This window comes from Diadema antillarum, unplaced genomic scaffold (genome assembly GCF_040938485.1).
Source record: "Diadema antillarum isolate AM-2024a unplaced genomic scaffold, OU_Dant_1.0 seq00000181_RagTag, whole genome shotgun sequence".
Taxonomy (NCBI): Eukaryota; Metazoa; Echinodermata; class Echinoidea; order Diadematoida; family Diadematidae; genus Diadema; species Diadema antillarum.
Window position 1 is genome coordinate 435,844 of NW_027271248.1, and position 23,217 is coordinate 459,060.

General features: G+C 40.8%; 1 pseudogene; it reads left to right on the forward strand.

Moving 5' to 3' along the window:
• Nucleotides 1–314: 314 nt before the first annotated feature.
• LOC139728462 (corticotropin-releasing factor receptor 2-like) overlaps nucleotides 315–23,217 on the forward strand; it is a 73,167-nt pseudogene continuing 50,264 nt past the window's right edge.

The following is a 23,217-nucleotide window of genomic DNA, read 5'->3' on the forward strand; positions in this document are numbered from 1 at the left end:
GCGCGTCCAGATGACATGCATCAAAAAAGGCTGTAATCTACCTGCTTGTTACACCGGCAGTATTATTCTCCAACTTTCCGTGTGCTGATAAATCATCCTCCATCTAGTGCACGCCACGAGAAAACCGCCACGCCCCAACAACCAACTGCGCTCGTCAACAGGCTTCGTATCACGACCCCCGTTGGTTTCTCGGCGTGGAAAAAAACAAACAAAAAACAAACAAACAGACAGCGTTAAGAGGGACGTCGGGAGTGCTGTCATCTGGTGGCCCGAGGGTGGTCGTCGAAACCGCGCCCTTTTTTCTACTCCATCTCTGTAAGAAGACGTGCATAGACGATCGTGAAAGCGTGGTAAGTGAAGGAACGCCAATGGAGGCTTTAACCAAGCCTGTCTTATAATGCGAGAGTTTTTCGTGTGTATTCTATGACCGTGATGTACTGTGACTTATTTCCTCCAGTCTCCCCGCTCTTGTCTCTCATTACGATTGGAAAGAGAAACGGCGCCGGTTTGTTAGGAGCAGGGAGGTGGAAGGTTTCTTCCACCTCCCTGTTAGGAGGAAGATTTTACGCATGTCGTTCACTTGTGTGTCTTTTTTTTTCTTTTACAAAATGCAAGATCTGGCTTAACTTTTTTTTTTTTTCCGGGCGGTGGTGGGGGTGGGATCTGGGCAAACAAATGATTGGAGACAACTGATACGCGTTCCAAAGCTAGCTTGGCAATGAATTTTTTTTTTTTTTTTAGGGAAGAGTTGCAACGTTGATACCCATAACATCGACCCAAAAGAGAGAGAAGTAACAGCGCTGGGTTAAAAGCACATATGAAGCCGTGTGTGTCTGATGGAATGAATTTAGTTGCAATATGCTAGGGTCAAGTTCGACGTACTTTGCCACGGCAGAGTGACAATAGAGCGGGATAGGGGTGGTCGGGGAGGAAGGGGATTCAGTTGTTATACAGATTTATTCTCGTGTCGCTTGCTTTCCCTCTTCCCCTCGCTGTCTGTTTTTTTTTCTCTCTCTCGATCGTCATTCTCGTGTTTGTAACCACATTTCATTGTCCCAGGTGTGTCTTGTAGTCTCCAAAGCGGTTTTTCTGTTTGTTTGTCTTTTTTTTTCTGTTTGTTTATTGGTACTGCGTACTGCACCCTGCGTTGTTGCAGCAAAACATATCGTTCTCTGCTTTATGTGGTTTCTTGGAAGGGATAATGTCGCTGAGTTCTCAATCACAAGTGGACATCATAAAGTATGTTCCACCAGGCAGTGTTATCTGTTTGATGCATATTTAAAGATAATAAAAAGTTTTGGTACCTCAAAAGTTTCCTTGAATTTCCTTGCCTTAGTTTGTCTTTCAGGTTAAAGTACCTTTCATATAACTAACACTGTGAGACTTACTTACCCCAAAGTGTTCTCATGTCTTAGTAATCATGCAATTAACTGCGACCAGCAGCCCCATATGCGTAGCGACCAGCAGTCCCATACGCATAGCGTAATCGGGCTTCGCATTGTAGCATTCAGGATCATGACAGATTTAGTATCGCAGGATAAATGTCAACTTAAAATCCCAAAAATTCTTCAATTTGAAGACTTACCAATTAAGGCGAAGTATTGAAAACAGGCTTCGGGCAACGTTTGGTTCTGCCTATAGTCCCTTTCTGTTCGAATTGATGACTGAATGTGACTCGGTCGAGAGGACCTTGGGAGAGCTACCATACACTGAATACTACAGCCAGTGCATGCGAACACATCACATGCGCACAAATTTCAAATCCATCAACGGATAAGATGTTTGTGTGCGCATGCGCTGGCCGTAGTAGTCAGTGTAGTAGCTCTCCCAAGGTCCTCTCGACCGAGTCACATTCAGTCATCAATTCGAAAAGAAAGGGACTATTGGCAGAACCAAACGTTGTTCGAAGCCTGTTTTCAATACTTCAACTTAATTGGTAAGTCTTCAAATCGAAGAAATTTTTGGATTTGAAGTTGCCATTTACCCGCGATACTAATTCTGTCATGATCCTGAATGCTACAATGCGAAGCCCCATTTCGCTATGCGCATGGGTCTGCTGGTCGCAGTTAGCTATGCGTACAATGGGCTGCACGCTGCTGGTCGCAGACAGTGGTTTCGTACAATATTTATCGACGCAGTACGGCGACGGCTCTGGTACGAAACCATTATTGCATGATTACTAAGACATGAGAGCACTTTGGGGCGAGTAACTCTCACAGACAACGTACTTTAACGTGAAACACAAACCAAGACAAGGAAATTCAGGGAAACTTTTGAGGTACCAAAACTTTTTATTATCTTTAACAGTGAGATCTTAAAGATGGCCCTTCCCTTTTGCATTCCTTCTCAAATAGCACAGAACATGACATATTCCACCAGAATGACAAGACTACTGTAAATCTATAACATTTCTGTGATATTTGAAGGTTGTTAGCTGTTAAAATTCATATAATGCACCAAACGCTCACCGTAACGTATTCTGTGTACTAGGCGCAGCTGCATACGTTAATCCTCATGTGGTTGTAATATGATGCTTATACTTCGCACAACAGATATGCTTAAAGCTGTCAGAAAAGAAGAATTCACTAGCTTCTCTTACTTTGTTATCAATAGCAAATAACAACACACCACATACATGAACTACATGTACAACTAAATGCATCACACAGGTCTGTAAAACTAGACTAGTATTTAGATTAGTAATTTTTGCGTAGTACGGAAAAATTATTCAAATCTTAAAGGTCAATTTAACTAAACAAATAAAGACCCTCTTGAGCTCAACATTTACAGGGGGTTTCCAAATAGTGTTTTCTTCAATACCTAAGTGTTCTCACCAATTTTTCAAAAATGTGCATGCAAAAGGGATTGGCTATCTTTAACAGAGCCTTGTTACCGCGACAACATCCGGGGGTAACGTCCAGGTTACTTTTTTTTCAAGCCCTGCCTGTTAAAACGGTCCCCGCATAATGTTTCTCCTATGTTGTCGCGATAATTTTTTGTCAAATTCTAACCAAGCTAGGGTAATTACCGCGACATTACCCAGACATTACCCTGAAATTACCCAGATAACCCTTCTGTTAGAACGCAACTGCGGTAAACTTCATTTGATACATTGAATATGCATGTGCAACATTGCAGATAGAAAAATGATTGACACACTGCGCGCCGATCACGTGCATCGATACGACCATTGTGACCACTGAATAGTGATTGGCCGGTGGGCGGGGTAGTTGCATCAGTGGACACGCCCCCTTAGTAGAAAACTACCCGGAGAAGTTTTTCGGTGTGTGTCTGTTAAAAAGGTACCTCTAGCTCTCTCTTGCGGTTTTATTGCCAGAGGCGAGGAATTTTATTTTCCGGACATTGTCGCGACGTTGTCATGGTAAGGTCTGTTAAAACAGGGCTATAGAAGCTATAGAAGCTATAGAAGCAGAGCCCGTGGAAGTTGTTGTTTTTGTGAGCGCATCCAAGAAATCTGTAGAATAATAGTGGACAAATTTTTATGAAATAAGAATTATATGGCAGGTATTTAGATATTTTTTTGGTCGCAAAAGTGATGATCAGGTATCATGAATCAAGTCAGCATTCATTTGCAGTGCATAGACCCTTTAAGTTATTCTGAGTTCAAGTCAAGTCGATCTCCTTTTCTGTCATATAAATATTACGCTTTTGTTTGTATAATTTGTCTATTCCAGCTGAGAAACATAGGCAATAACTGAATAATATGCTATCGTTATAAACATCGATATATATATATATATATATATATATATATATATATATATATGTATACATTAGAGAAAGAGAGAGAGAGAGAGGGGGGGGGGGAGAAGATACAGCAAGGGGACACACACACACACACACACACGCACACATTAAATCATTGAATATTGTTTTAGGGGCGGTTGAGGGACGAACTTTCTTCTACTTGCCAGCAGCGTCAGTTATTCCTGACAGTTTATTTGGGCAAGTTTGGGAAATGATTAAATGTGTATTTCCTCGCGCCTGTCAAAATGCGCTCACGTTCACCGTTATTTTTAGCCGACATGATTCATGGCTTCATACGCGACCCGCCAACTCGCTTAAATACACATGCAAACTCTCCGTCACACACACACACACACACACACACACACACACACACACACCATACACCACACATATGACACAGATGCATACTTCACCACATGCACCCATTATTGCGCCTGTCCATACACGCACAAACGACGCCACATATTAATATAACTTACGCAACTTGCAACTTACAACGAATACCGCAGACTACACAGTGAAAAAAAAAAATGCGAAGCACAACAAAAGTGGAACAAGACAACAAGAAGTTTTAACGTATGAAAGCATATCCTTAATTGTGCTAAGAAGAAGAAGAAGAAGAAGAAGAAGAAGCTAAAAAGGCCCCGGCTTGATTTGAAACCTTGAGCACGTGATAATTCCATAAACACATTCTGAATGCGGCCTGTCTCCGACGATATATCTGAACCTAACAAACCCCCTAATTATTCCGTTACCCTGTCGTGTTACCCGTAAGACATTTCATGGTGAGTTCAACGAATCAAATCTCTCACCAGTACGACCGTCCTGGCTCACTTTGCGATCATTCTTCTTTACAGCCTAATGATAAGCATTGTAGCTACGTCACCAGCATGGTTACGTCAGTGAACGACACAAAAAGCTTGCGGAAGGTCTCCTTTAAATGAAAACTAAGCACTAGTTCACATGCAGTATCGAAGAATAAAACAAGATGCGGAAAAAAAAATTCAGATCCTGCCTTGATGTAAAGTAGTGCTGCCAGCCAGGACGGGCGAGCACACATACATGAACACACGCACACATACGCACACTCAGTTATGCACAATATGCAATTTTATATAAAGAATGTAGAGAGGAAAAAAACCCTAATTTGCTGTTTCATTTCTGTTTTGTTTGCAGTATCATCCTGGTTATATTGGGATGAGTATAATTATAGCACGTTAATGCGTTCAAAAGTCTCATTAATAACAACCAATATATAACGTACCATCTCATGACCGGGTATGACTGGACGGACGAATGATCCATGCTATATTGCTTGCCTCATTCGCATCAAGGCAAGCTGTTAAGAGCCGCCTCCTTTCGCAACCCAGCTCGAATGAGTACAGTGACATTTTGCTCACGTAATCAAAGATGTTATCACCGTAAATAGTCATGATTTCCTTCGAGACCGTACCGTATCAGTTGTCCCACGCTGCTGCAAGTGTTTCTGTTCTTTTCTTCACCTTCTCCATCGCCTTTTCTTTCTTTCTTTCTTTCTTTTTTCTCTCTTTACCCAATTTTTGCCGAGGAGCCGGCACTTTGGCGAGAGTGGTGGAATGTGTATAGTCGTTGGCTGGCTGCGGCGTTAGCCGAGACTGCACGGTTTCATGGATTATTTAATCGGTCTCACTTGCATTCACACCCGGTTCTGTGATTAAAAACGCGGAACCCAACCCTACTGCGCTGACGATAATGACTTGGTAACACCTAAACCACCACCGAAGGGGGAAAAAATGACAACAAAAAATCAAACGAATGAAAGGAAGAAGGAGATGTTGGGTATGTGGTGCGAACCAGACAGCTCAAGATGTCGATGCTGTTGTTGTTGTGTTTATCCTTGACGTTGTGAGAGAATATCCAGTAGAATGTTCGGAAGCTCTGGCGCCATCGTGTGTTTCGGTCAAGTTTTAAAAACCGACGTCGTGGCACAGATTACGTTGGGTGTGAGGGCAGTGTTACGCTGATACTGAAAATTGTCTGTTTGTTTGACAAAAGGGAGATATTTCCACTCGTGTAGCAATTTCAGATATACATCCGGTGATCGTGTATAATATATTTAAAAAAATGTATGTTCGATCATATTTTGTCTAGATCTTCGGCATTCAATCCGTAGAATTGTTATCATGGTTATATATGACATTGCGGAAATACGCGCAAACACACCCGTAACAATGCCCCCAAAAATGTTTGATACAAGTTTTGGTAAACATAATGAGGAATGGGAAAGTTAACGATGTTATAAGTTTGATGCAAGCAGATACCCCAAGGAGACCAATTAATTTGTGAGGATAAGCTTTCGATATTAATGTCTTCTTCAGATTTATTTGTCTGTGCAAACATGGTATAATAGGGAAATAAGCATAAATGGAGGTATATACAACAGAATTAAGGAGCATTAAATGAAATGTGGCCAGGGCTTGCAAATTAATTTGACGTATATAATATGCTCGCAAATTTGTTTATTTATTCATTTACTTATTTATTCATTTATCTATTTATCATTATTTATTTATTTATTCATTCATTTATTCATACTGCTCTTATTGCGTTAAAAGTTCGAAGAATGTGAGTACAAATTTGTCATGCATAATAATTAAGTTATGTATTTCCAGTACAAATCTGACTGACTAATGTATTATCTGGTAGTGGAGGTACATAACTGGTTTCGTGTCATGCAATACTTAGAACGACAGGTTGCTATGACTAGTACTTCTGTTCACATAGAAAATATAGCGATAAAGTGTCCATGCAATTCTAAGTGAAATATTAGATTTGCTTGTTTTCTTCTTTTTTTTTTACACCAAAGCCTGCGAAGCATTTTGTGTAAGTGTTTGTGTGTGTGTGTGTGTGTGTGTGTGTGTGTGTGTGTGAGGGGGTAGGGTTGGGTGTGAGGATGTGAGGATGTGTTCTGTACTCAGATCTTGTAGTGACAGCTCAAACAACATTGCGGGGATGTATAATGACTAGACGTCAATACCTTCATGTCGTTATCATCCCCACACATCTATAGCAATTATTAATATAGGACTCGAATCTGCTCCCGGGTGTCGCGTGTTACGCAGTTTCTCTGAATGGTATACGTCAATCATTACTATGCCACCTGATAAGCTGTAATTTACAGGCTTGATAATTATCTCTTCATATCATTATCCTTATGATTCTCTATTGTGTGAATACGCAATCTGTCGCGTCAGTGTCGTCACAGCGGCGTGATGCCTTATTGATCATTACAGATTACAAAGCCGTTGAGAGTAGGCGAGAGAGAAAGAAAGTCTTCCGTATAATGAATTTACACACTATTTTCATCGTATATTACAACTGATAAAACAGTTTTGCCTTCTCAGATGATTGGACCTCACATTTTGTTCAGAGTTTTCTGTGTACTTGTATGATGACGATGACTCGACACACTTTCATTTAAACGGAAAGTGTGTCGGGGAGGGGAGGGGCTGTCTTACTTCTCAATTCCCCGCTCCTCTATTTTGGGGATCTATCACCTGGGGCCCGTTGCATAAAACTTACCGTTGAATTTCAATGGTAACTACCATCAAAATTAGGCGTCACAGCCAATTAGCATCAAGGATTATAAACTTTACCGCTAATTTGAAGACTTACCGCTAGAAAGGAGCGGTAAGTCCAGCGGTAAGGGTTTTATGCAACAGGGCCCAGGTCTACTCCCACTTCGTTTAATACCCATTTGGTCTCAACCACGTCAAACGACATGGTCTAATCCTGTTTCGTCTACAACCATTTCGTCAAGTAAGCATAATATTATAATCAAACTGTCACTTAGTCTCAAATCTATTGCCATTTGGTCTTTATGCCCCATTGTCCAATCACCTGTTCGTCTAATATTTGATTAGTCTCAATCCCATTCGTCTAATATCCACTTTGTCTAATTGCCATTTCATCTTATTCGCACTTGGTATCCACCCAATAAAGCTATGTATCTCCACTTCGACAAGTGATCATTTTATTGTCTAACATTGTCTAATAACCAGTTGGGCTATCTATCAACTAGTCTGTTAACCAGTTGATCTACCACTTGGTCTAATGCCCAGTTGGTATAAATACCTATAGTATAATTTTCATTTCGTCCAGTGTTCACGTTGTCTAACTATTTAATGTTTACCCAGTGGACTTCAGAAATTTGGAGGTTGTGTTTTTCCAATATGGGTCGTCTTGAGATCAACATGTGGAGTGCAAGGGACGGGGAGAATAATCATCTCGAAACTCACGGCTACCCTCTAAATTATTCGGATTGCGATGAAGTACCAAGCCAAAATTAGATTAGATATCTCCATCCAAAAGATTTAAAAGTAATTTTGTTTGTTTGTCTCAATCTGATTTTTGACTGGTCCCTCACCACAATCTTATATATTGATTTCCAAACAGGAATTTAGACAATAGCTGCTTATAAGTTATTTTTGTATTTTCATAGCCTTTTTCAGGAGTATGATTGCTGTACAACTTTATAATACATATAAGAGATATACATCCATCGAGGAGGTTGGAGAGAGGCGTTGTTTCCACCTCCCTGATGAGACATTGTATCTTCATGTCTATGATAATCAAATGAACCAGGGAGGAATGTGCATGTCATCCTATACCCCCTTGCGTAATCATACTTTCTACCCTCGTCCTAGCGCCTGACACTGTAAAATGAACCTAATCTACACATGACGCATCACTGGGGATGAAAATTATCTGATATTGACGCCGACTTGATTTTACAGCGAACTTCGCTCTTCAGCTAAACAATGAGAAAGTTAAAAGAATGCACAGTTATATAGCCCCATGTTAGGACATCTATTGATTTTATGACACTAAACTTTGGTGTCCGGAGAAAGAATGTCTTTTTTTTTAATCAAATCAATTGCGCTTAAAACTTTCCACACACCAGGTATGTGGGCACGGAAGTCTAACATAATTATGAGCCACAGCTCATGCGGAGAAATAGCAGACTGCACATGCAGGAACTAATGAAATGGCAGATGAAAAGGACAGATGAAGGAACTAATGAAAGGACACATGAAATCACAATTTATTTGGTAATACCACACAGGAAAGTCACTTCAACGGCAGCAAAGTCCGTAATATAAATATGATGTATTATTTGCATGTTGTCGACGAAACGAGAGTATACATAAATGTAAGCCCTGTTGGAAATAATTACAATTAGACGAAAAGGTGACGAGCCAAAACGGTGTTCAGACGAAAAAGCTAATTGGATTGTGGACTAATTGAAAATTAGATGAAATGGCAGGAGACTAATTGCCTGTTAGACCTATACTGAAATATAGACCAATCGGGCAGCGGACCTAGCAGTAATTAGCCAAAATGCCCTTGGACGAAAAGATGAATAGCTGACTATTATGGAATTTAGACGAACTGAAAATAGACCGAATGAGATTAGACCCAGTGAGAAAAAAAAAAAAAACCAAGTAGACGAAAATGACAATTAGACCATGGTCATTAGACGAAATTATATTATGCCAAAGTGGGCATTAGACCAAGTGAGGATTGGGCCTTTGTTTGTTTGTTTGTTTGTTCATTTTTTTCCATCTGAGAAGATGGCTGAATAGCCCATATTCAGCTATGTTAAGCTGGTCTTCCATGGGGTCCAGTTGGATGTGAGGCGGGACCACTTCACCTGGTTAAACACCCTGCTCTTTGCGATGAATGAATGAAGCGGGATCTTTTCCGTGCATGAGTTGTGATTCTCTGACACACGGGGCCTCCATTAAGTTTTATGTCCTATCCGAGGGACAGAGTGTTTTGCCTCTTGGTAGAGGGGACGGTATGATTACACACAACATTGCTCAGTCCGGACTCGAGTTCGAACCCAGGTTGCTTGGGTCGTAGGCAGACGTGCTACCGACTGAGCCAACTCACCGCGAAACGGATTTGTGAAGCGCTGTGATACATATGTACTATTTGTAAGAGCGCTATAGTAATACTAATATTGTATTGTATTGTATTGTAAACGGGCATTTTTGTCGAAATTGATAGTAGACCAAATGAATTTAGCCGTAGCGATGTTAGACGAACTGGGAAGTAAATTATCTAATAGTAGACCAAGTGGCAATAAAACCGTTATTTCTCTCTTTCCAACTGCATGATTATTCTTTTCACATTCTTGATAGCCGTGCATTTTTATTTCTCTCCCGACCTGGTTTGATAAGCACTTAAACAGAATATAGTCAACGAGAGGGGGAAAAGAGATAGAATAAGCGAAAGAAAAGTAGAGAGCGAAATATTATTGCAATGAACGACTATCCTGAATTAAAGAAACTTCGGAGGTTAAGATTGTTCGAAAAGAAAAAAGGAAACAAGTATTCTGATTGCTATTAAGACGAATCGGATGCGCGTTGCTATTCATCCGCGCGCCTAAGCGAGCGTGGCGTCGGCACTTAGCTGTTGCTCCGCTGGTGCATGTACACACCCTCGAGATTTGCTGTTTGACGATACCATACATTCAGAGAAAAGGGGCGATCGGGGTGTCTTCTGCTGTATGCCCTTTATAATGAAGAACGTGCTTGGAACTCCAGTCCTGGCGTGGTCTGATTTTATGGCCATCGTTTTCGCGGATCACGGCGGGAAATAAATCACAAGTTTGTTCCGGCGAAAGCGTCTAGAAAGATGTAAAAATAGAAAGAAAATGAGAAGAGCAAGGATGTTCGTTAAACTCGTTGCAAATTCGTCTCGCTTTATAGGCCATTAAAAAAGTAGGGAAGAAAATACGTGTATAGGGAGGGAGAAGACGAAGGGGCAACAAAGATAAACCTAAGCAAGGCAAAAAAAAAAAACACCAACAACGACAGCAACAGTACAATATCAAAGACTCCCCGGACAACATTTGCTACGAGCAGCTAAAGAGTTTGGCTGACTAGAAGTAATAATACGCCGTGGTTCCTTAGTATCTAGTATATCACTCTGTTCTTCGGGTATAAAGCGGTTTATCGCCAGTGTGCCAACAGCTGTTGTGCCTAATACCCTCTCCATCTAGTCACATTAATTATGTTTTATTTACCCGTCTTCTCTTGCCTCCAAGGCCGCCTACTTGTTATTTCCATCTTATTTTCTATACACGTATCATGACTAGACTCTGAATTGCCCTCTATCCACTGCTTTAATTGCTCCGCTAATTAGTTTTTTTTTTTCCTCCGTTGCCACAGTCATCCTCAGGATGTCAAACCCCGGCCTTGCTACAACTGCATCCACTCTCCTTTCTGGATGAGTAGTCTAAAAGTTGTTCATTCTTCATTAAAGTACAGTGTCTGATTTCCATGAGATCAACGACCTAGAGAAGGTCATATCATTCGAGTGTGTGTATGTATGGTTTATATGTAATGCCTTTGTATGTGTGTTATATTCCGTGTTAGTTCCATCAACTTGTCCATCGATCAATTACCAATTCCGCATGTTACCCAATCACCTTGTAGCACCAAAACACGTTCAGCTCTACACTCTCATACAAAAATCAAACAAGTAAACAAACAAACAAACAAACAAACGTAGGCCTAATGGGTCAGCTGTAATGTTGGCGATAACGAAGCTGTTTGATGAGACATACAGTAATGCACCGACAGTGCAACATCCAGAAGCGCGTACTTTCATTTGACAATCGGTTGTTGTAAGTGTATCAGGCTGGAACCTATACTCACAAAAGGGGTCCATAACAATTGCTGGGGTGTTTTTTTTTTCAACATTACATCTGGGACAGTCAGATTCGACGCACGGATTCTTCGATTCGTGTTTCATCTGTCGCTCGGCGTGTCTGACAGCCAATGAAGGAAACGGCTGGTTCAAACCTCAAACCTATCTTTCGCCATCAGCAAGATCGGCAAATAGACACAGCAGCCGACCACTTTTCTTCAATCAACCTGGAGCTATTTGCCAATCGCCAGCCGGAGGAGAAGAACTTGGAACAAAACTCGCCACTCAAGCTGTGCGGGCGTAAAATGTCCTTCCTTTTTAACTCACGCGCCCAGCACGCGGTTATCCACCCACTTCATTCAGGGCAATTGACCCCGGCTTACTTATCGCATTCTCAATCAAGTGTAATAGATACATTCCTGCATGTAAATTCATAAGGCCCGGCATCAATGATGTATAGTATGCTTGTTATATAGCCTGAACAGGAAGAAAAACGCCTTTGCAGAGTGTCGAAACTATCAAAGATGATGATATCGTCCTGCTTCTGGGCCTATTGTTCAATTATTCCTTTTGTCTGTCGTTACGTGGGATCGTTGCCAAATTTGACGTCACATTTATTTTTTTTTGCCTAGAGAACCCTAAGTATCTAGAGACAAATAATAGGAGGGTGGAGGGGTGGGTTAGATACCATCAACTGTACACTAAGGTATTCCCACAATACAAGCTCATGTTATGTGCGCTAAATAAGCAATATAACAATAGGTATAGATCTCCTGGTTTCTAAGATCATTCTTTGTTTTTATTTAGTTATATTTCAATACACCATAGGGTTCTCTCACAGTAGTCAGGTTATCGGCACTAACCAAAAAAAAGACAAATTCATCTAGATTTGCCGAAAAGGTAAACAAAAAAGATGGAAAATGTATTTGTATCTTCAGTAGATTTAAGAGATGAGAATAGATGATTATATTTGCAAAGTTTGACCTCAAACCGAGTGAACTTTATTGTTGTCAATTTAAAATATCTGCGTTTAAACCTACGAAAAAAGAGAAAAAGATGTGAAAATATGAATCTTCCTATAAAAACCTCAAGAATTCTTGTTGCGACAAATGGGGTGTCATTTGAAAAAAAAAAAGGTTTAATTTGCTGTAACTAATGATGGACATTATCTAAATTGCTTTAAGCTGGCGCTTAACCCACTTTGCGATAAAACTCCTCATTCATTGTGTTTGATTATTTTTTTACTGTTATTGTAATACCGATGATCGATAGATGGATACCAAGAAAGGAAAGATGAAGATTGAGCAGATAACATAAACTGATTAATAGACCGAAGAATGCACGATTGACCTAATAATAGAGATGCGCATTCCGATTCTCTATGACCTCTTTGCGTTTTCTTTTCTTTGTTTCTTGTCTTATCCGTTATTGTTGTTGTTGCAGGGTTTGTTGTTGTTGTTTTTTTGTTCTGACGCTGGCTAGAAAGACACCCCGTCATCATTCCGTCGTGCATTGAAAACTACTCCCTTTTACTTACAAACGATGTATTAACTCCTAATGTGCTGAAACCGATTACTTTCGCTGATTACGCGCCGCTCGCTCGCTCGCTCAATCAATCACCCAGATAAATCAGCCAGCTCATCAGCGTTGGACTGCGGAGGAAAAAAAAAAGGGGGGCGGATGAGGGCGGGAAAATCGGAGTAGAAAAAACAAAACAAAATAAAACAAAACAAAACAGGACAATACAGAGCAAACCAAAACACTTACACAGACATTGCATATAGGGTACCAACATATTGCAAGACGTGTCATTAAGATTACATGGATTCTAATAATTATATTCTAATTCCGTCCGCAAAATTCTTTTTCTGTGTTCTTCTGTTACTAGAATCCAACTCAAAAGACTAACATTAAAAAAAATCAAAACAAGTAAGGCTACTGTATTCTAAATTTCGGAAATAATTTAGTTACCTTACGAAATTTAACAATTCCCTTATTTTCGCTTTGAATGTTGATATGATGCTAATGCGTACAAACATTATTGCGGGAGTTATACATCGATAATAATCGCCAATTCGATTGAAACAATTATTGTATGTAAAACGTTCGCATTCCACAATAATTTTTGTTGTTGTTGTTTTTGGATAGTCCATTTGTGTTGGGTTTAACATTATTTTAAACCTTAAAGTCTGCTTTCGCAGAATCAGACCCCAACTATAATCCATGTCTGGCGACTTTTTGTTGGTCTTGTGATGCAGATTCACGTATAATTATACCATGTACTATTTTGTTGAAAGTTCAAAGCTGCTTTGACAATGTTTGATGATAAAAATCATTCTGAATTGTAGTATAGGATTGCTCTTTAAAACTTTTTTTTTCCCTGTTGAGTTCATTGATCTTCCCTAGCCATTGATCTTTGCAATGAAAAGGTAAACCAGGTGCGTCGGCCTCCGTAACATTGCTAAACAGCGCTGGTCTCCACTCACGATAAGCATTTGCTACAGCCTTTTTATACCTCCCCCCCCCCCTCCCCCGTCCCCTACCATCATCACGGCCACTTTTTTTTTCACCCTCTGGTGGACTTCCGTCTCAACGCCACGCCATGCAACTAGAAAAGCTACTCACGGAAAACGGCGTATTGACATTTTGATGTTGCTCAACGGCGCCCACCTTGTCGCACAACACACACCTGGAAGACGTCCCGCGTGTGTGTGTGTGTGTGTGTGTGTACGCGAGGAAGTGTATTGATTGTGTGTGAGAGAGGGTGTGTGTGTGTGTGTGTGTGTGCGTATGTGTGTGTGTGTCCTTGATGGGTGACCGTGATCGTCCGCTGTCCACTAATCAATCTGGCATGTAAATCGAGAAGACCTCAGACGGATGGTGTCACCAGTGGGACTCTTAAAGAAACGGGCAGAAAGATGAGGAGGCGAAAAAGGAGGAAGAGGAGGAGGAGGCGGAGGGACAATTGAAAAGAGGGTAGAATAAAAAAAAGAAATATAACAAAAAATCATTACCGGCGTGACTGCGTGGATCTACTTGGTCCTGACGGGGGGATCAAACGACACGAGTGAAATAAATCAATGGTAAGGCTTGGGTTTCGAGGATGCGCAAAAAAGGGGTGCTTTTTACGGACCAAACGTATCGGGTGCACCTCGTTCGAAGAGGCCCTCGCGTCATTGCAGCACCTGCACAAACTTTTCTTCTTCCTGGGAGAATCACTGAGCGTGACCTGGCATGCCGATGCACGATGTAGTGGACATCACTTCTATTCGGAGGTCCAAGCATTTCTTCCTATGTTACTTGTGACTTTTTCTCGGTGTTTTTTTGGTACTTCATCATTTCGAGTGCGCCCCATTGTTTGCGAAGTGACGATAATGTTCAGACGGCGGACCGTCCGATCAAACATCAGTCCATCGCGCGGACTTTAAGGTCTTCATTCAAAAGCCGCATTTGAATGGTGGTTAGCTCTGTGCCGTTGCATGTAAAGGCTGGGGTTAACTCAACGATGTATCTACTATTGATATCAGTGTATTTGTTGAGAGTTTTCTTTTAACGTACATATCAGTTAACACGATCATTAAATTGATGTGAAACACTGGTTTAATAGTGTTCGCATTAAAAATCACACTGCAGCGGTGATAACTTTCTTTCTCTTTGTAAGTCTTTCTCTACCTGCCTGTTTTTATGCCTGTCAGTCTGTCTGTTTGTATCTATCTCTGTCACTCTCTCTGTCCTCATTGCTTTAGACGCCGCTGCTAATTTTGTTTGAGATACACACTAACACATTTTTTATTTGTCGAACGCATGCATACGGTGTAAAACGTTGCTTTATAATAGACACCAAACTCACTGCTCTGAAACCTTAGTGCGATGAGTAGCGCTCACGATTTTACCGATTTTACCACTTGCCTCCAAGCATGTCGTATCGAGTTGCCGAGTTTAGTAACTATTTTGGCACACCACATTCCCGTGGTTTAGATGAAGCAACGGGTGAACATTCCTCATGAAAGAGGAACAACATCCTAACAGGGCCGAAGAGGCATCACCTTCCTATTATCCACAGCTCATCTGACCATAATTCGAGCTATAGACAGAGAGATTTAGAACACAAGGCATCAAGTTCATGTTCGTAATTTGTCAAGCACTCCCCAGAAAGGGAGGCAAAATGATTGTGTTGTTCAAGAGGGAGTTTATAGCAGGGTTCTATTGATTTCAACAAACAAAACAAAACAAAAAGAATGGCGTGATGACGTCATCAGAAATGAGAACAGGGAATCATTGGTCTTTCTTTTTTCTTCCTTTTTCTACTTGGTCGTCCAGTCACGTTTGCGACCCGATTTATATGAGCCAGACGAGCGCTTGTTTTCTTGCTTTGTTTTTTACCCTTTTACTTTCCCCACTAAAGTGTCTCGCTCCAGGGATGATTATAAAGTTTTGTTTGGTCCTCACGAGCGGCTGTTTTGGAGTGTCGGCTTGCCGAGTCGCTATCGCGTCGCAAAGTGTGCGGCGTCGTTGGGAACAAGGGGAGACGGTAATCGCAATCTCGAAGATGTATTGGCGTCACCAATAACAAAAATGTTCGGATGTCTCGGATGCAGGATAAACACCGTTCGCCTCATCACAGCCCGTTGGCTAGAAACTGCATCTACGTCTTCTTCCTCTCTTCCTCCTTCTTCTATTCCTTCTTCTGCTCCTGTCGGATACCGTTCGATTAGAAGTGGGACACGCTTCAGTTTCCGAAACTGAAGATGGGGAAAAATCGAGGAATGGGCTTTGGTTAAGCGGTGTAATGAGCAGCAATGATCTGATTTGTCAGTAGGGGGCGGGCTCCTCTGGGGGGAAAAATAAAGGGGGGCACTGCGAGTGTGGCGGCCCCCGGGGTGGCCCGGCCCAGGTATTCTGAATCAACAACCCCGTCAATCGCCCCGCGTACCACAGGGAGGGGTATTCCCTCGTCTGCCACCAATGTGTCACTCTGTTGTCCTTCCGCCTGTGTGAACACAACTCCTCAAACTAAACATCGTATAGGGGGTATCCAACCACACCCCCCTTCCTGTCTTTCCCTATGTCTCCCCCCTCTCTCTCCCCTCCCTCATCTCACTCCCCTCTCTCCCCACCCCTATCTCTCCCTCTTCCTTTTTCTCGTTGTCTTTTTCTCTCCCACTGCATCAGGGGCAATATTCGAATAGGCCTTTTTATAGAGATCATAAGTTTTTAAGGTTTATGTCATTTTTTTTTTTGGGGGGGGGGGTGAGACGATGTGAAACCTCTTGTAAGAAATGAAAAAGCATGTAATTCCAAGAGGAATTCAACGTTTATTTTATGAAAATATATTGCTTTTGAAATGACCGAGATGTGTAGAAGAGCGATCCTAGCAAAAGGTGGGACCCATCCTTTATTACCATCACTTTGTTTTACTTTGTGTGTGGATGTTTCAGCCATTCCATAACCGATTTCCATCAAATAAATCTGGAAGTCCTCTTAGAATGGTATGTTCTATACTACTTCAAAAGTTGTTTCTTGGTATCTCACAAAAAGTTAAAAGCCACCTAATCCTCATGTCTACCAATGCTATACCATCCCTTTAAACATTAAACCCACATCCATACGTAAGTGGTGTGTTACACCGTTACCTGAACAAAGTTGCGGATCACAATAGGAAGAAATAATGTTCATAAGGCCTACTTTGCCAATAAAACCTTCACATTTTCTAACTTTTAATTCTTTTCAAAAATATCTTTTTTTTTCTGATGAAGTAGGGTCAATGATAATTATTCATATCAATTTAAGGCTTAGCATCCGACAATTTCATATCTACCTTAAACAAAACAAAAAACATTTTCCCGAAATTATATGGTGTTCGTGGTGACGTATGACACACAAACATCAATAACCGTGTGTGATGCGTGTGTATTGTATGATAGATAATGGGGTCATTTTTTTTTTTTCGTTACGCAACGTGCATATCCTCAGTCAAGGTAAATTCATTCGCTGTGACAGCATCGAAATGCCAGTCTTCCGTCATCACACAAACAAATTCCCGAAAGCGAAAAAAACAAAACAAATCAAAACAAAAACAAGCAAAAAAAAAAAGTTGCGCGTGGGGTCAAACAGAAGTAATTACCATTAGGCATTTTATCTGGGTCATATTTCACTTCCTATATGCTAGAAATGAGGGTATATTTGGACATCTTTTTTTTTTTCTTCTTTCTTTACTCTCGATCCGAAACATACGCTATTGAAATGAATCAATCCCCAGCCCCGACAAGCTTTCGGCGTGACGACATTTCTATAAAGCGAAAAGAGATGAATTTCACATATTGGCACCGCTATCGCCAGCTCTCAAAACTACCGCCGCCGCCAGAGCTGCTTCAGTCTCTAAAACCCGGTGTGGTAGTTGTCGTCTTTTTTTCCCTCGTATTTTTTTTTCTCACCTGAACTTGAGGATGCGCTCTGCTATACATTGAACAGGTGAGTTTCGCACCATCATTTTTCTTTTAATTAAAATTCTGCATCCCAATCCAGTGTAGCATAGATCGAAGAGATACGCAGGTGTCGTGACTTCCTTTTTCCCAACACAATTCTCACATTTCGATGCGTGTGTCAGCGATTGCGGTGTGATATAGCCAATGGTATATCATCAAGTTACATTGCAAGGACCACCGCAGGTAATATATCTAGCTAATAAGTGCGCTGTATACCGCTGGAAAGCAAATACGCTAAAAAGTGAGATTAAATCATGAATTGAATTCAAACCTGCATCACCAGACATTCTCTCTACCGGCCACTTTGATTTACTGAACGAGAGAAGTCCCGATGAGAAAAGATAGACGCAGATGATATCTGCGGAGATAGTGTTACTTGTCACAGACATTGGTAGACTAAAACACAACATAGATCAAGTTAAGTTATAATATATGTGCGTTAAATCAATGTAATTTGAACCTGGCTATAATAATTATGTTAGCAACTGAAGGGGACCGGAATTGCTCATTCGTGTTTTTGTTTGTTTTTTTTTTTCTTCTTCTTCTTCTTTCTGTGCGGACGCATATTCACACAGACACACACATATTCACTTTATGCATAGACAACAGACATTGATACAGACACAGGCACCACACACACACACACACACACACACACACACACACACACACACACACACACACACACACACACACACACACACACACACACACACACACACACAGTGAGACACAAAGGCTCTTTTTTTAATATAAAATATCAGGAAGTGAAAGAGATGCGGAGAGAAACGGATTCCAACAAAAGTCAACAACGCCACCGATGGCGCAATTCCGCCACTTCAGTTCCAAGCATCGTCGCGCGTCCGATTTCTCTCTGCGCCGGAGGGGCGCATTCTTCCGTATAAAGGCCGCAAACGTTTGCATATTTTTCCCGCGTAAAAATACCTTCGGCAGATTTGATTATCAGTCCCCGCGCCTTGGGCGAAATGTGACCATTTAAACTCATGGCGTCTTATCATGTTTCGCAAAATCCAAACCAACGCAATCAAACCGGGGGGCCGCTATTATGAGCGAAGGAGAATAATAAAAAAAAGGTCACCGCCATCTCAATATCTTCCCCTTCTCTCTCCCTCTCTATCTCTTCTAAAACGCTCTTTTCACTTTCCTCCAGCGCTGGGCGACAAAACATAAACTTCGATGCTGGAGTCGTTTTTGTTTAACCAGCCAAGTGTATAAACCACTTTGTCTCCACGCCACTCTCTCATTTTTTTTCTTCTTGGTCTTGTCATTCAACTTAACTATTCCTGTCTCAATTAGTTCAGGGAGATGCTCACCTCCCTGATTCGTTTCACATGTTTTATCGTATCTTCATAACATCAACGTTATGTTCTTCTCTCTACCCCCCCCCCCTTCCTCTTCCTCGATTACATCATTTTCTTCCTCATCTGTGCGGGTACTGGGGTTTAAGATGGATTCTTCAATCATACGAATACTGAAGTATGTCGAGCAGAATTAAGCAAACAAGGAATTTGAAAATAGAAGCAAAAAAAGGGGCGAAGGGAAATGATATAAAGGAAATAGTACTATTTCCCAGAGGCGTTTGACGAGTAATTTAATCTTCCAATTGGGCCATTCTCATTTGAGGGCGGAGGAGCGTGCATAATGCATTGATGGCGACCGAATATATGTAAGAGAGAAAGAGGGGGGGGGGGGAGGGGGAGAAAGAGACAGAGATAGATCTCTACGTTAAAAAAAAGAATGCATCGCTAGTTGGAAAGTCGCTGCATCGACTCTGACCCCCTTCGCCCCGGCTTGCCTCGGGGATGCCAGCGTCCTTGAGAGGTTCGGAATGGGAGCAGCGTCTGCACTACAAAAAAATGTGTAGTCCGAGGTTCGAATAGCTCCGTGTCGAGTGGGAGGAAAACGAAGTTACCAGAAGGGGCGAGGTCCTGCCGACTATCACCGTTGCTACATGTATATTCGTGCCGTCTGATTCATTTTGAAGCGCACAATTCCACACCAGGTCGATGGTTTTAACCACAGAAAGAAAAAAAAAAAACAGACTAACAGAATGATAATGAGCTCAATCGAAATCACACACGAGATGAGAAAATAATCGAATCTTATCCTTAAAGTTACAAATGTTTTCAGACGACACAATTTGGAAGGGGCAATGATGTAATGAATTCAAAACTCTCTGACCCATTCGTACATAAACGAAACAGGTTAACTGAAACGTTATTTCTGCGATTGAGAGATTGAAGATTTAGCAACATGTGTGTCATCGTTGCTAAGTTACGTACGACAAAGCTGCGGGATTTAAATGCAAAATAAACATACGTACCGATTTCACTTGAACTCAGGTGATTTAGTAAAAATATCTATAATACTATGAAGAGTAAATTAAGGGCATGTGAGTTAGTACCAAGTCATAATCTTAATTTCCTATACTTGAAGATGTGATCGCATCATTCAAATCAGCGATTTCCGAAAACTTGAAAATCTTATTATTCTCATATCCTTCGAGTTTTAGGTTTGATAACAACAACAACGACGACGACAACAACAACAACAACAACAACAACAACAACAACAACAACAACAACAGCAACAACATTATCACCATCAGTAGCAGCAGCCACAGCAACAACGCTATTATTCTATACATTGCACCTTAAAGGATGTGGAGTTATGAGAAAAGGGAGAAGGTGAAATCGAATATTGATGTACTCATATTAGGTTGCGTCATACTGTAGAGTCAGAAGTGCCTTAACTTACTAATTGCGTTGTTTTCAGGGTTGCGGTTTAACTATTCTCTGATTATTTTCATTTTGTGTGACTTTGTGTGCGCATACGTTCATATCTAGCATTTAAAAGTATGTATCCACGTCATTCCTTTCATTTAAGGATCGAAAGAAAATGTTTGCGTGTTTTTACAGTATTTGACATCAATGTCCCTCAATGGATTAAAGTGCATCCATGATCTATTTTAACATCATTGCAGAATAATGATTTTGATCACAGTTTGGCTTCGTTTCACTTATTCTCCTGAGTTTTACTTCATACAGAAGAATACATTAGAACCCAATGTCATTCTAGAAGCTGAAACTTAGGAAATGTTACTCCTGTCATTATTTAGCCATTGATATATGACAACATAGCCATCCGTCCACTATTAATCAAAATATCTTGTCTATCTCTCTTTCTATCTATCACTGTATCTGTGTACCACTTTATCTATTCATTTATCTATATATTTATTTATCTATCTATCTATCGATCTATAAATCTATCTATTTATCTACCTATCTTTCCATCTATCTATCTATCTATCTATCTATCTATCTATCTATCACTCTATCTATCTATTTAATCTGCCTATATCTTTATATTTCTCTATCACTCTCTTTCTCTCTTTCGAAATCTCGTTCCCTGATGTGTTCCCTGGTATTGTGACAGGAGAAAAGGAGGAAGCGCGCGTGGGGAGAGGCAGGGCGCTGGGGAAGAGGATCTCATTTCAGTACCTTGAATATTCATGAACAAGGGATGCGATCCTCTGGCGCCTTCCCTCCAAGGTCGACCCGATGGGTTTGCTCCCTATGAAGATAAATCTTTCTATTCGCGGCAATAACTTTCTTCCATCAAGAATCATTAGCCTAGTGTGAGACATGGTAATGCACACACATGCAAAATATATGAATACATACAAACTTATTATCAACACTACCACTACCACCACCACCACCACCATCATCATCATTATAATCATCATTATCATCATCATCATCATTATCATCATCAAAGGTAGCATCATGTTTGTGTTTTGTGTTATCAAGACAAATTTCAGCACTGGTAGCGGTGATTATGATTCCTTATATCAGCACAACAGCATAGCACATGACCACGATGACGTTGAAGATTATGGCGTTAACACCTTGCGCTCTCACCCACTTACCTTCCATTCGTCTTATAATGCATTTTGAAATGATCATTACAGATGCTGCGAACGGTACTTTATCTGCTGTTGATGGCGGCCGGCATCCGGCACGTCACCGGCCAGGACTCGGTCGCGGACGAGGACGAAACCCTCCAGCAAGCCTTGCAACTGGCCAAGCAATGCGAAGCTCAGTACGTCAATTTCACGTTCGAGGAGGGCGACGAACACTATCAGGGTAAGATATGAACTTTTGAGATATCCCTTCCCATATCTTTCTCTCCCGTCCCGCCCCCTCCCCCTCTCTGTTGCTATTTCTTCAGCTATTTCTTCAGCTTCAGCTGAGTTATACAATAATGTGCAATTTTTTGTTTGTTTGTTTGTTTTTATTGTTCCATATTCCATGTTTCAACAAATAAACCATAAACATAACAAACAGAAAATGAATGGGTGAACTGCCGCATAAATGTGAGGAATCTACAGAGAAGCATTGCTTGTAGGGTGCAGATTCTCAAATGCTGATGTGAAATGAATTCTCACATGAAGTTTACAATCGAAAGGAGTGACAATTTATGAAGAAAGGAAATACGGACGTCGAAGAATATAAAAAAAGAAAAGAAAAGAAAAGAATGTCTGCAACAGAAGACTTCTAGAGAGTGGCGTGATCACCCGAGCGAGGCACACGTCAGATACAATGACGGATATACAAAGTATGCACAGAGAGATTCCACAATAAATTAAACAACAACAACAACAACAACTAAAGTTGATGCTATGTTGATGATATGTCTCCAAAACGGAAGAGGACACCGTCGATATATTGTATCATACATCCCAAACAAGTAGTCAGTGTTTCTGTTTTATAGTACGAAATATTCAATAGGGAACAAAACTCAAATGAATTATATGCAAAGTGACTGAATGAAGAAATTATAGTAGAAATCATCGGTGCGGTTAGAGGAGAATCGGACAAATAGTTCAAAAGTTATGAAATTATTTTACTGTTATGGTATACCGCAATCGCTTGAACATACGCTTACAACAATGCGTGGTGTTGTATATGGATACACAAGGATATAAAAAGAATAAGAATTTTCTTCCTTTTCGTTTTTTATGAAATGTATACATTCCTTTCACTTGTTCCTGACATATGTCGAGGGTAATGTAATTCCCCCTGCCTTCTAATAGGAAAATAGTTTAAATTCTCTTTGAATAATCTTTATATTCAATTATAATTGTCCAACTGTGACATCACGAACTGTTGCAGGCTCTTTGCACAGAGATGGCTGTACCGAAACTTTACAAATTCATAACTTTTGAACGGATTGT